This window comes from Cynocephalus volans, chromosome 10 (assembly GCF_027409185.1).
Source record: "Cynocephalus volans isolate mCynVol1 chromosome 10, mCynVol1.pri, whole genome shotgun sequence".
Classification (NCBI taxonomy): domain Eukaryota; kingdom Metazoa; phylum Chordata; class Mammalia; order Dermoptera; family Cynocephalidae; genus Cynocephalus; species Cynocephalus volans.
In genome coordinates, this window is record NC_084469.1 from 4,730,924 (window position 1) to 4,745,121 (window position 14,198).

Below are 14,198 nucleotides of genomic sequence, written 5' to 3' on the forward strand. Positions count from 1 at the left end.
ATTGTAATTTGCCATTTTCCACTTAGGAATGGTTCAAGTAGAGCAATGGAAAAATGTGACAGGATAAGAAAAATTAAAAATCATTATGTTATAAAAGCAAGCTATACCAAAAGCCTGTCCAGAAGCTCTAAGCCTCCATAAGTTATCTCAAAACCCTCTTAAAAATAAGTCAAAAAGGTGTACAGTAGGTTGAAATAACAGCATAATGCTAAGCAGGCTTTCACCCCTCAAATAAGAGCATATACTTTGTAGTCTGCAGCTCTTCCTGGGGTTAGTAGAAGACTATGGTTTGCTGAAACAGCTGGAACTAACAGCCCGTGAATTTCAGAATTATTTCAGAGCAATAAGAAAACAGACTCAAGTCCACAGGTTACTCTCCCAATCAGAGACCCCAAGAAGTCAAGAAAGAACGTTTGATAATTTTCTCTTCAACAGAAAAGGACTCCTCTTTCTTCCCTTCTTAAAAGCCATCAATAAAACCTGAAAACTCCACTGTTCGCAACACCTTCCACCCTCCCCTGCATTTCACCTTTGTGCTGACATCACACAACTAATCAGTACCAACCAAGGTAAACACTACTCTAATATCAAGGGTGAGGCAGAATTAGAAACTGCCCCCTCTTCAGCAAATTCACATGACCTCAGAAATGCCAAGACTTTCAGAACACCTCTAAGCTAAACAAGTTCATCTATGGGCAAAGTGCTGAGAGTACTATGCCCAAAGAGAAAGCTAAAAAAGTCAGAATTTCAAAGAATTAACAATAAAGAAGCTAAAATTGTCTACCAGCCAAAACTGGTCCCCACGAAGTGACAACAAAGCCACGGTCACTGGACCAAAGCACAAGTCTCAATTGTCTAAAACACTACTTTTCAGTGAATTCTCAAAGGGTTCATCAAGAAAGTGTCAGTCAAGAGTAAAACACTCAGGTGGCTAGAAAGTCAAACATCGCATTCTCTCAGTCTCCATCAACTGACCTCATTCATCCCCAACTCGAACTTCCCTATCTTCATCTGGATGGCAGCCAACACAATGAAACAAAATATGAAATTTCTGACTACCAAGAGCTGACATTAAGAAAAGTTAAAAATTTGGGGCTGGCTGGTTAGCTCAGTTGATTAGAACATGGTGCTGGTAACACCAAGGTCCAGGGTTCCATCCCTGTACCAGCCAGCCTCCAAAAAAGAACAAAAAAAATAAGTTTAAAAACTGAATATGCATCAAATCCAAACCAACTCTTCCCTAGCACACACACAAAAAAAAATGCGGCAAGTCTGGGAGTAAGAAACTGAGAAAGCTATGTGTCCTAAATATTAACATCTCATTCTCGTTTTCAGAGAACACTTCTTTGCCACCACTTTAACCACAAATTGGATCCCATTTGGTTAACAATTTTAGAGGCAGGGATGGATCAGACCTATGTCAAAGGGGGAAAAAATGAGAGTTTAATGATTTGCATCAAAGTTACTTAGTAAATCCACAGGTGGGCTAGGACAGTCCTTATTCCCTGAGGTTCTCTTCTGGTTTGTTACAGGAGAAGAGTAGCCAAAAACGTTTAGTAAGTCCTTCAGAAAACAAACCTGTAAGGCAAAAGTTAACAGCATGAAGAAAAAAAGGAGATGGACCCTGAGAGCCCAAAGCAGTAATAAATTATTCAAGTCTCTTTAAAAATAGGAATTTCAGTAGAAACCAGCTTCTTCCAGCTCCTCACCCCGATGTTATCTTCTAAGCATTTTTCTTCCTGATCAGTAATTCAACCACACACTGCCCATTTAACACTTTTAAGATTTCCATCTTCCCTCACTTTACGCCACTGCAACATGAACCCTCAACTCCAGGTGCTCCCATGCACATCTCAACATTTCTCAATTCAACCTTTAACTTTATGTTGATTTCCTTTCCGGAGTCATCCTCCTAACCATTGGTTTTCACCCAAGTCAATCCCCAAAATGTCACACTGGCCTCACCCAGAGTATCCTGCTAATTACCTGTTCCCAACAGGTCCTCCCTTCCCATCTCCCTTTTTGCGCACGGTTACCTTGTCCCTCACCCGAAGTTGCCGTCTTACTCACCTTACCCAAGCCTTCAGGATCTTTTATTTCCTGTCTCTCACAACCCTTCCTCCCCATTTTCACAGTCCGCGCTCGCCCGACACCAATGCTCGACCACACTCCTCCCTATCTGGAGTCCCCACGCCCCCTCTCCTCCAGGTTCCTCAGACCCCGCCCCCAGGACCCCTTCCCCCTCAGGCCCCTCCTCCAATGCCCCTTCCCTCCTCAAGCCCCGCCCCAAGCCCCCCTCCCCCGGCTCTCCCTCCCACTCGGTCCACAGATCACTTCGGCGACGGACCCTGCCGCCTTAGCCTCTTTCGGACCTGGCCGCCGCTGCTCCAGGAACGAATCCTCCGCCACCTCCGCTCCAGCTTCGTCCTGTCCCGCTCGCCCCCCGGCAAGCTCTCTTTCTCGCCGCTGCCGCCCCTTTTGCCAACCCGGAAATGGATCTGCTCCCACCGTCCCCAGCGTCCGTGAACAAAATGGAGGCGGGGGAAAGAGGAGGAGGGAGCAGAGCTAAGAGACACTACACGCATGCGCCCCTGGAAAGCCCGCCCCTGCCGCGCACGTAAAGGAAGAAGTGGTTAGATGGGTCGCCATCTTGAGAAGGTCGCAGTAATTCCGTTTATCAGCTCGAAGCTGGATTTGCGACTTTGAATGCAACTGGAATTACCTGGGAAACTTGAAATAACTGGAGATGCCTGGGTTCCATCCCCCAGAGGTGCAGCCTAGGCATTGGGACTTTTAAAATTGAGATGATTTTAACGTTTGAGGAGGTGGACAACCACTGAGCTAAACTCTTTCTTAAATATACCCCTTTTTGGATTTATTTCACCGCGCACACACACACACTCCCTCCCCTATAAGTGTCCTTCCCTAATCTTGAGTTAACGAAAAACCCGCTTCAGCCAACCTGGCCAGGGCCCAGTAGTCAAGCTGCGTTGTCATAGCAACAAAGAGGCAGGCCCCTGCTACCCAGTCATCCTTTACGTCATCTTAGTCACCCGACCCGAACACCAGTCTCTTCTTTCGCAGGTCAGGGTTCCCCAGCATTCCGGGATGGGAGATGGTGTTGCAGACTCCTCCAGCTGCTTGGGCCAGCGAGAAGAATCCTGTGTCCTCCCTGGCAGAATCCTGTTAATTCTGTGGCAGCTAAGGATCTCCCACTAGTCCACCCACAAAAGCATTTTTCCATCATAGTCAGCCCTGTTGCCGTATATCCTCAAAATGCTCTTTGGGTCACCTCCATACCTAGAGCTGAATCCGAAGTGAGGGGACAGGTTTGGGGCTTAGTCCCCACTACTTACCAGCTGTGTGCCGTTGGGCCTCAGCTATTCTGTCTGTAAAGTGGATCTAGTAGTGCCTGTTCAGTCTATCTCATTGGGTTGTTGGAAGGCTCCAATCAGGTAATGAATGGGAAAGCACATGATAAATTATAAGTTATTATTTTGTTTTCCTTCCCTTCAGCCATGAGTGGTATTGGGCACCACCCACTGAGTAGATGTCACATTGAGTACCTGCTGCAGGCTAAGCACTGAGCTAGGCACCAGGAGATGGCTACAGAGTGACTAAGACAGACCCTCTGCCCTCAGGGAACTCACCGTGTTGGTGGGCAGACTGGCATGTAAACAGCTAGCTGAGATACAAGTTAGCATGTGATTAGTGCCAGAAAGACATATATGCTGTGGGAAATCAGACAAGGGAATGATTAATTTCTGCTAAGGAAGGGGAGAAGTTTTCATAAATGGTTTTGAAGTAGGCCTTGAAGGATGAGTAGAATGTTATTACTAATCAGAGAAGGCAGGGAATACATTCCAGGCATAGGGATTAGTGAGCACAAGGGTAAAGATTTTCAGGTATGTAGTCCTGCATGCCTGAAGGTGGGGTGACTGGACCAGGGAGATGGTGGATCTCAACTCCTAACTAGTAGGGCCGGCCCGTGGCTCGCTTGGGAGAGTGCGGTGCTGATAACACCAAGGTCACGGGTTCGGAGAGTGTGATGCTGACAACACCAAGTCAAGGGTTAAGATCCCCTTACCAGTCACCTTTTAAATTAATTAGTTAATTAATTAATTAAACTCCTTACTAGGGCCTCCCAACTCTTCAGCCTCATTTCCTATCTGTCCCCTCCTCATTTTCTACACCTGCAACTCACCAAGTAGTTCCCACCTCGGGGCCTTTGTACTGGCTGTACTCTGCCTCTTCCTCGTTTTTCAAGCCTTAGCTCAAATGCTCCCGCCTCAGAGAGCTTTCCCTTCCTGCAGTAGCTAATGTAAGCCCTCTCTGCTCTATAACATCACTCTGTGATAAGGGCAGCCACTAGGGCGAGTACAGGGACATCTCACCCAGACTTGGGGAGGTCGTGTAGGCTTCTTGAAGAAAGTAACTAAGTGAGGCCATTACCCATTTTCTAAATGAGGCCTGATGGATAGGTAGGGATCAGCCAGAGAGCAAGGGAGGGAAAAGTGCTCCAGGTAGAGCATGTCCAAAGCAAGAAGAATCGTTGCACATTCCAAGAGCTTGATGTGGTCAAACTAGATCTTAGGGGAAAGGCAAGAAATTAAGTGAAAGAAGTCTGACTGGTTAGCTCACTCAGAGTGTGGTGCTGAGAACATCAAGGTCAAGGGTTTGGATCCCCCTACCGGCCAGCAGCCAAAAACAAAAAAACCCACAAACAACGAAATTAGTTGAAAAGTAATCACAAGGTCTGACACTTATAAACACTTACCATGTGCCAAGCACTGTTATAACTTCACATGTCGTAACTCATTGAATCCTCACAATAACTTTCCAAAGTAGGTATTTTTACCCCATTTTACAGACAAAGAAACCGAGACACACCAAATTTATCCATCTTACTCAAAGTCACATACCTGGAAAGTAGCAGAAGTGTCTCCAGAGTCTGTGCTGTTAATGCCCATACCAGTGACTCTGTACCCTACCAGACCCAAAGTCCCCTCCTATAGCAAATATTTTGTAACTCTACTAAATTGAAGCAAAAGTAACAGATAATATTAGCTACCTGGATACGTGATTTCAAAAAACAAATCAATATAATGCCCTGACTATTAAAAAAATACAAATAAGAGGAAGGCATTTCAACATGCAAATGCTCAGGCACCACTACACTGAATGATACAGTAAAGTAGTCAGATACTTGTCCCATACCTAGAATCACTAAGAATGGGTCAGGGATAAATGCAGACTGATCTAAGTAAAGTAGTAAAGTAAAGTAGTCAGATACTTGTCCCATACCTAGAATCACTAAGAATGGGTCAGGGATAAATGCAGACTGATCTAAGAGTGTTGTATTGGGCAGCACTGCCATTAGTGTTTTGATTTTCCAAAATGGTGAACACCTCTTGGTAAAATTCTGAACAATACAAAACAATTTAAATAGTAGTTGCATTCCTGGAAAAGACAGGTTATATTACATATGTGCAAAAATATTTTGTGTTTGTGCTTTCTTTTTCCAAGCTAAGTACCTGGAAGGCCATCTCCCTAAAAACAACTAAAATTCCTGGACAAAATATATATTTTTAAATTTTAAATGTTTTGATGAGCTGCTAAAAAAGTAAAATATTTTCAAGACAAAACGGAGTAAGTGAAGACAGGGGATGTAGAAAGAGGTAAGTGGAACACTGCTGCAGGCTTTTGCTACAAGGACACTTGCCTAACTAGGTGAATATGAGCTTTCGTCAGTGTCTCGTGGGAAAAGGAAACACCCCTGAACCTCCTCCATGGGGAGAATTTAATAGGAGATTTTTCCTCCATAAAGATGGGAACTAAAGGACTGCATCTTCACGGTCTGGGTGAACCAGAAATAAACCTGTCCCCTTCTCTGTTGGATGTAGGGTTAATGGAGATAAATTCTAAATCCAGATAATTATAAATAGATTTTTCACATAGAATGTCCAGGAGGACATCCAAAAGTCGTGTAGAACCCAGGATCATTCTTGCCCACCAAATGCCACTAGCATGTCCTTATCATTGTTATAGACAAGAAAAAATTATAATAATTTTCAAAATGTCCCCGTGGAGAACCACTGTCCCATACTGCACTGGGGCCAATTTGTGGAGGACTTTTTTTTTTTTAAAGATGACCGGTAAGGGGATCTTAACCCTTGACTTGGTGTTGTCAGCACCACGCTCAGCCAGTGAGCAAACCGGCCATCCCTATATAGGATCCGAACCCATGGCCTTGGTGTTATCAGCACCACACTCTCCCGAGTGAGCCATGGGCCTGGCTTTGTGGAAGATTTTATTCTCGGCTGTGAAAAGTTAGATTTTATCTAGAGGGTGAACAAGTGGGAAACCATTGAAAGGTTTAAGCAGAGAAGTGCCATAACCCACTTTGCTTTCTGGAAAGATCCCTCTGATTGCAGCATGGAAGATGTATTAGACGGGGCCATGCGGGAGCCAGGAATACCAGTTGGGAGGCTGCTATGGAAGTCCAAGTGAGAGATGACACTTGCCTACACTGAGTGGCCACTCAGCACTGGCTGCACACAAAGGCTTGGGAGGCTGGTCTGCCTGTCTGCAGAGCCCAAGGCCTCTTAGTTCTCCCCACTACTGAATAAGGGGAGACCTTGGGCAAGTTATCCAGCCTCTACCAGCCTCATCTGCAAAATGGAGGTAAGAATAAATAGAATGCATTCCAAGTGTTTACATACATGAAAAGCACTCACTAAACTTAGCCATGATCATTATTAGCGTATCAGCAGTGGAGGTGGAGAAAAGTAATTCTAGAGATATTTAAGAAACGGAATATGGGGACCGAAGAGAGGGAGGAGCCAAAGATGATTACTAAGTTTCTGGCTTGAGCTCCTGCATGGAGGTGATGCTGACGGTTTGGAAAGAGTTGTGGAGGAAAAGGAGGGGCTGGGGTGGTCAAGGAGCCTGGGTAGCCTGGTGGAACATTCAAGAAGAGAGGTCCAGTAGGCCACTGGACATTTGGGTCTAGAACTTAGAAGAGCAATCCTAACAATTTGGTAGCTAGTCTCCAAAGATGACTCCCAATGAACCAGGACTCCTGGTGTTCATTGAATGTGGGCTGGCCTGTGACTCCCTTTAGCCAGTGGAATGCAGCAGAAGAGAGGCTATACCACGTCTAGAGCTAAGCCTTAAGAAGGCCTGGCAGCTTCCACTTTTGTGCTTTTTTGGGATCCCTATACTCCTATGTGAGAAAACAGCTGCTCTGCTGAAGAGACCACCTAGAGGGGAAGGCCTTGACATGAAGAGAAAGGTCCATTCATCCCAGCAGTCCAGTTGTTCCCACCAGGGCTCAAGACATGTGAGCCAGCCGTTCTGGACATTCTAGATCTAGTTGCCTCCTTTTTTTTTTTTTAGTGGCTGGCTGGTATGGGGATCCGAACCTGTGACGTTGGTATTATAGGGTCTAGTTGCCTTCTGACTGCAGCCACATGAGAGACCTCAAGCAAGACCAGCAGAACCATCCACCTGAGCCCCATCAACCTGGAGGATCATGAGAAATTATAAAATGGTTGTTGTTTTAAGCCACTAGATTTGAGATAGTTTTTTATGTAGCAACAGATACCCAAACAGAAATAGAATGATGAGGGCTGGCCCGTGGCTCACTCAGGAGAGTGCGGTGCTGATAACACCAAGGCCCCGTGTTCGGATCCCATATACGGATGGCTGGTTTGCTCACTGGCTGAGCGTGGTGCTGCCAACACCAAGTCAAGGGTTAAGATCCCCTTACCGGTCATCTTTAAAAAAAAAAAAAAAAAAAGAAATAGAATAATGAAATCTAAGCCCAGGATTGTAGAGGGAAGAGAAGAGGGCTTAGGAAAAAGCCAAGGAATTCCATATGCAAGGACCAGGCTGAGGGAGAAGCCAGCAAGGGAGACCGAGACAGAGAACAGAGGAAATCCTGAGAGTGTGGCATCCTGGAAGTAGCGATGAGTGTTCAGGAAGGAAGAATGGTCAGAAATATCAAATGCCAGCTAGAGGAAGATAAGTGTCCTTGGACTTGGTAACATGGAGCCATTGGTGCCCTTGACCAGGGCAGTTTCAGTGAGTGATGAGAGCAGAAGCCAGATGCACTGGGTTGAAGACTGAAAGAGAAACAAAGAGCAGCAAAACCAAGCAAATCAGAATTATACATATGGCCCTGGATGAATCTCACAAGCATAATGGGGGAGGGGGAGAGAGAAGGGATTGTTGAACACCACATCCAGTATGATAGTATTTATCTTATATTTTGTTTATCTTATATTTTGTTATCTTATGTTTGTTTTTTAGCAACTGTCCAGTACAGGGATCGAACCTTGGACCTTGGTGTTATCAGCATTACGCTCTAACCAACTGAGCTAACTGGCTAGCCCTGATAGTATTTATATAAAGATTTAAAACATGCAAATATAAAACATTCTTAAACTCAATAATAAAAGACAAATAATCCAATTAAAAAATAGGTGATGGGGACCTTGTAGTGGGTTGAATAATGTCCCCCAAAATCGATGTTCACCCAGAACTTTCGAATTAGACCTTATTTGGGAATAAGGTTTTTGCAGATGTAATCAGTTAAATTGAGGTCATGGTGGGAGGTCATACTGGATTAGGTGGAACCTGAATTCAATGACTGGTATCCTTATAAGAAGAGGAGAGGACACAGAGAGACACACTGGGGAGAACACCATGTGAAGACAGAGGCAGAGATTGGAGTGATGAGTCTACAAGCCACGCAAATAAAATTCATATAACATAAAACTTGACATTTTAACCACTTTAAAGTATATAACTGACTGGTTTTTAGTATATTCATAATGTTGTGCAACCATCACCACTAATTCCAGAACATTTCCATCACCCCAAAAAGAAACCCCAAACTCATTAGCAGTCTCTCCTCCTCCTCCCCCGGCAACCAGTAATCAACTTTCTGTCTCTATGGATTTGACTGTGCTGAACACTTCATATAAATGGAATCACATAACATGTGGCCTTTCATGTCTGGCTTCTTAGCATAATTTTTTCAAGGTGCATCCATGTTGTACTATATATCAGTACTTCATTCCTTTTTCTGGTAGAATAATATTCCATTGAATGGTTATACCACATGTTAGTTTCTCCATTCACCAGTTGATAGACATTGGGTTGTTTCCATATTGGGGTTATTACAAGGAATGCTGCTATGAACATTCTTGTGCAGGGGTTTCTTTTTGAGGTTCTAAAATGAAAAAATACATTGAATGTTTTATTTATTCATTTATTTTGAGCTTTTCTTTTAAAAAGATTTTGGCAGCTGGCCAGTACAGCGATCTGAACTCTTGACCTTGGTGTTAGAACACCACACTCTAATCAATTGAGCTAACCAGCCAGCCCTGAATTTCACACTTTAAACAGGTGAATTTTATGGTATGCGAATTATATCTCAATAAAACTGTTACCCCCCCAAAATGCAAACACTGTTTTAAGATGTACACATATGTAGTAAAAGTTTGCATGGGAATGATACCACTCCGAGGAAAGAGGCTGTCTCTGGGGAGAAAGAAAGAGGATGTGACTGGGGTGGGTACTGAGGGCTTCAGCTGTAGGGTACGGTTTCATTTCTTAAGCTGAGTGGTGGGGACATGGATGCTCATTATATTAGTCTTTAAACTTTTTGTATGATTGAAATATTACACATTTTAGCATAATTTTTTTAAACAAGAATGAATGATTGGAATACACAGGATATTTGCAAGATGCCAAAAATTACAACATACTAACAGCAAAGAGAGGGAAAAAGTGTGTCTTTTTAATGCAGAGATCTGGCAGTCTTCCCTTAATGAAGGGGTCAAACTCAGCCATCATTAACATGGGCCAACCTGACATCATTTGCCTCTTCGTATATTGAAATTAACAGCATCACCCATAGAGTACTTTTTCTGGCAGTTCCGAGGGCAGTTGGGTTTACAACTGATTGATCACAACCAGTTACAGATTTCTTTGTTCCTTCTCCACTTCCACTGCTTCACTTGACGAGCATTTTTTTTTTTTAAGTATTTTTTCCTAGAATATTTAAGCTCCAGAAAACCACTAAATTATGCTAACCAACTAGGTAGCCACTAGCCATTTGTGGCTATTGGACAATTGAAATGTGACTAGCCCAAATTGAGCTCTGCTGTAAATATAAAATGCACAACAGACTTCAAACTTAATTAATACCCACAAAAAGACTGTAAAATAGCTCGTCAATATATTTATATTTATTACACATTGAAATGATATCATTTTGGAGTTAAATGAAATATATTATTTATTAAAATTAATTTCACCTGTTTCTTTTTACTTTTTAAAATGTAACTGTTAGAAATTTAAATTACATATGTGGCTCACATTACATTTGGACAGTGTTGCTTAAGGCAGAACTAATAATGTGTAGAGGTGATGTAAGTACATGTAAACAACACCATGGTGAAACAATCAGAAAAGTCAAGAGGTTGGGACATTTTACAAGACATCTCTCCTGAACTTCAAAAAGTCAATGTCATTAAAAAAAAAAAAAAAAAAAAGATAAGGAGCTATTCTAGATTAAGAGAAACTAAGGAAAAAGAAACAATAAGAGAGAGAGAGAGACTAGGGACATAATAACGACCAAATGCAATGCATGGACCTTGATTGGATCCGAATTTTTTTAAAAGTTTTTTAAAGGATCTTTTTGAGGGCTGGCTCGTTAGCTCGTTAGCTCAGTTGGTTAGAGCACAGCCTTGTAACAGCATGGTCAAGGGTTCCAGCCACCAAAAAATAAAAAGGACATTTTTGAGATAATCTATGAAATTTAAGAAGAGACTGGATGATATTGTGGAACTACTGTTGGTTTTCTTAGATGTGATAATGACATGGAGCGTACGTAGGAAAGTATCCTTATTCTTAGAAGCTTCTTGCTGAGGTTTTTTTGTTGTTTTTTGGCATCTGGCCAGTGTAGGGATTGAACTCTGGACCACTGGTGTTAGCAAAACCATGCTCTAACCAACTGAACCAACCAGCCAGCCCCACTTGCTGAAGTTTTAAAGAATGAAATGATATAATGTTTGCAACTTACTTTCAAATACTTTGGCAAAAGAAAAAAGTGTGTGTGTGTGTGTGTGTGTGTGTGTGTGTGTGTGTGTGTGTGTGTGTGTGTGTGTGTGTGTCTAGAGAGCGATAAAACAAAAGCAAATTTAGCAAAATGTTAATTATGGACTCTAGGAAGGTTTAAAAGTATTCATTGTATTAATCTTTCAATTTTTCTGTTTGAAATTTTTCATGATAAAAAGTTAGAGAAACAAGACAAAATAAAAAAGGAATAAATGGGGGATGAGGCAGTGGAGACAGTAAATGGAGACAACCCTTTCACGAAGTTTGGTCATAAACTGGTAGTGGGAGAAGGGACAGTAGCTACAGCGGCATGTGAGGATCAAAGAAAGTGTTTTTTATAAATAGAGACTTGAGAGGATTTGTATGTTAAATGGGCAGAGCCAGTAGAGAGGGAGAGACTGAAGAAACACATTCTTCTGGTCAAATATGACTCATGCCTGGGGATAGACCCTCTCAGAGACACTCAAGATTCCCCCAAGAAATGCTCTATGCCCTCTGTGTCCTGCCACCTCCACCCCATCCCCAGGCATCCGGGGAAATCCTAGTGATGACACCTAGTGGATTAAAAAGGCACTGCCTAAATTTTTCACTGTCTCTACACATGCACTTTCTTAACTTGGTCTTCTGATCACTCCAGATTATTTTCACCCTTTTGTTCATTGCTAGACCAGTCTAGGAGGTGTGATGCTACTAGGTAAGTTCATCCTCTCTCCCCCACAGCCCACAGAGCCCTTTGGCTACCTCTTGGGTCTCTTGGCCACTCTCCTAATGCAGATGAAGTGGAGGAAAAGATGGGTTTAAAAAGTAGTTCCCCTAGCCACAGTCAGGTGACCAGCAGCTTGATAAACACAAGGTGAATGTTTCTCAGTTATTCAAGCAGCCAGGATTTGCAGAGCTTGAACTGTGGGCTCTGCAGTCAGAATAACTAGGTTCTCATCCTTGCTAGCTGGGAGACATAGGGCTGGAAACTTGGCATCTCTGTGCCTCTGTTACAAAACCTCTCAAGACCTCAGTTCCTCAACTGAAAAGTGGAACTGACAGAACCAATTTCATGGGTTTGTTGGGGAGGTTAAATGAGAGAATGCATGTAAAACCAGTGTCAAAGTATACACTTTGGAATGTCAACACATCATCATCCCTGACAAGTGGAAGGCTGATGGTTGCAAAGGTAGCTGAGGTGGAGATGAGGGGAGTAACCCAAACCACTCCCTCTGCCATCCTAGGCTGGGGGGACAACAAGGACTAGGTGCCCACAATATTGCTTGAGCGCATGGAGTCCTTGAGGGTGTGACCAGCACCCTTTGAGGAGGGTAGAACCTGTCCAGCCTCTGCACTTCTGGCTCCCTAGTGACCAATCCAATAGGACTAGGGCAGCTCTCCATGCGGAGTGAGGCCCAACTCCAGAGCACCCCCTAGTGCCCCATCCCTGACTTTCCACTTCTACACTTTGGCCATCAAACCCTATCCGTGCTTCAACGCCTAGGTCATCTCTTCCAAGAAGTCTTCTCTTCTTCCCGCCCAGCCCTCCATGCCCAGGCCAGTAGTGAATCTCCTTGGCTCAGCTCCTAGAGCATTTATCATCCTGTGGCTTGTCCCACTCCTATGGCTCCTATTTCAACCAACCTAATCTATGTGCTCAACAAAGATGTATTGAGTGTCTTCTCTGTGCCAGGTACTGGATAGTGCACGAGACTGACTCACTGAGCTAACATCCTAGTGAGGTAAACACTAAGCAAATACACAAAGAAATGTACGTGATGTCAGGTAGTGATGAGTGCCTTGAAGAAAATAAAGGAGGATAATGCGGGAAAGAGAGTCAGAGGTGGGGTGGGATCTTGTCGTCAGAGTGGTCAGGAAAAGATCAGGGAACAGCAGAGGTAAAATCTCTGAGACAAGAATGAGGGTTACATGTGTTAAGAACAGGAAAGGGGTCAGTGTGGCTGAAGTGGAGTGAGTAAGGGGCAAAGGGCAAAGATGGGAACAGGGAGGGAGGACTTTGATTTTTAATCTGTTATTGAAGATGGGAGGGTTACAATCTGAATTGCTTTAATTGAGGCCTAACATAATAAAACTACAATAAAATGTACAATGTTACATGAACAACTCAATGAGCACATACACACACTTGTGCAACCACCCCAGGTCACGGTACCGAACGTTTCTATCACCCCTGAGGGCTTCTTCATGCCCCTTCCCAGTCAATACTTTTCCCAACTCTACTGAGGAATCACTATTTTTACTTCTATCCTCATAAATTAATTTTGCCTGTTCTTGAATTTCTCTTAAATGGAATCACACAGTATGTAGTCTGTATGTTGTGTCTGGCTTCTTTTACTCAATATGAAGTCTGTGAGATTCATTCATGAAGGTAGTATTAGTTTCTTTTTTACTGCTATGTAGTATTCCATTGTATGAATATACCATGACGTATTTATTCAGTCACTTGTTGAAAGACACTGTTTTTTTTTTTTTTTCCCAATTTATCATGAATAAAACTGCTATGATCACTTTTACATGTCTCTGGTGGACATAAGCACTAATTTCTCCTGAGTGTACACCCAGGAGTGGAAATGCCAGGCCGTAGGCTAGGTGTACATTTAGTTTTAGTAAATATTGCCAAACAGTTTTCCAAAGTGGTCGTACCACTTTACACTCCACCAGCAATGTATAAATTTCCAGTCACTCTGCATCTTCACTGATATTTGGTGTTGCCAGTTTTTAAAATTTTAACCCTACTTGATCTGACTGAGGTTTTTAAAAGAGCACCCTGCCTGTAAGGTGGAACTCAACTGGTAGCAGGTAGGGGTACGTTGGAGAAAGGAAGCTGAGAGACCAGGTAGGAGGCTACTGTAGACATTCAATGATGACATGAAGATGGTTCGGACTAGGGTGCTCCCGGAGTCATAGAGAAGTGGATCAATCAGGATATGCTATGGAATTGTAGCTGATGGGACCGGCTAATGAGACGAGTGAGGGACAGGAAAAAGAGACATGAAGGGTGGGTCCTAGACTTTTGCCTTGAAAACCTGGGTGTATGAGAGGACCATTTGCTCCCATCCCAGTACTAA

General features: G+C 43.2%; 1 protein-coding gene across 1 annotated transcript in view; it reads right to left on the reverse strand.

The window, feature by feature from the left end:
* WIPF2 (WAS/WASL interacting protein family member 2) overlaps positions 1–2,510 on the reverse strand; it is a 38,150-nt gene extending 35,640 nt beyond the window's left edge. Inside the window, exon 1 of the mRNA XM_063111918.1 lies at positions 2,373–2,510. The gene's annotated coding sequence lies outside the window, so the exon portion shown is untranslated. The remainder of the gene's footprint in view (positions 1–2,372) is intronic.
* Positions 2,511–14,198: the final 11,688 nt, after the last annotated feature.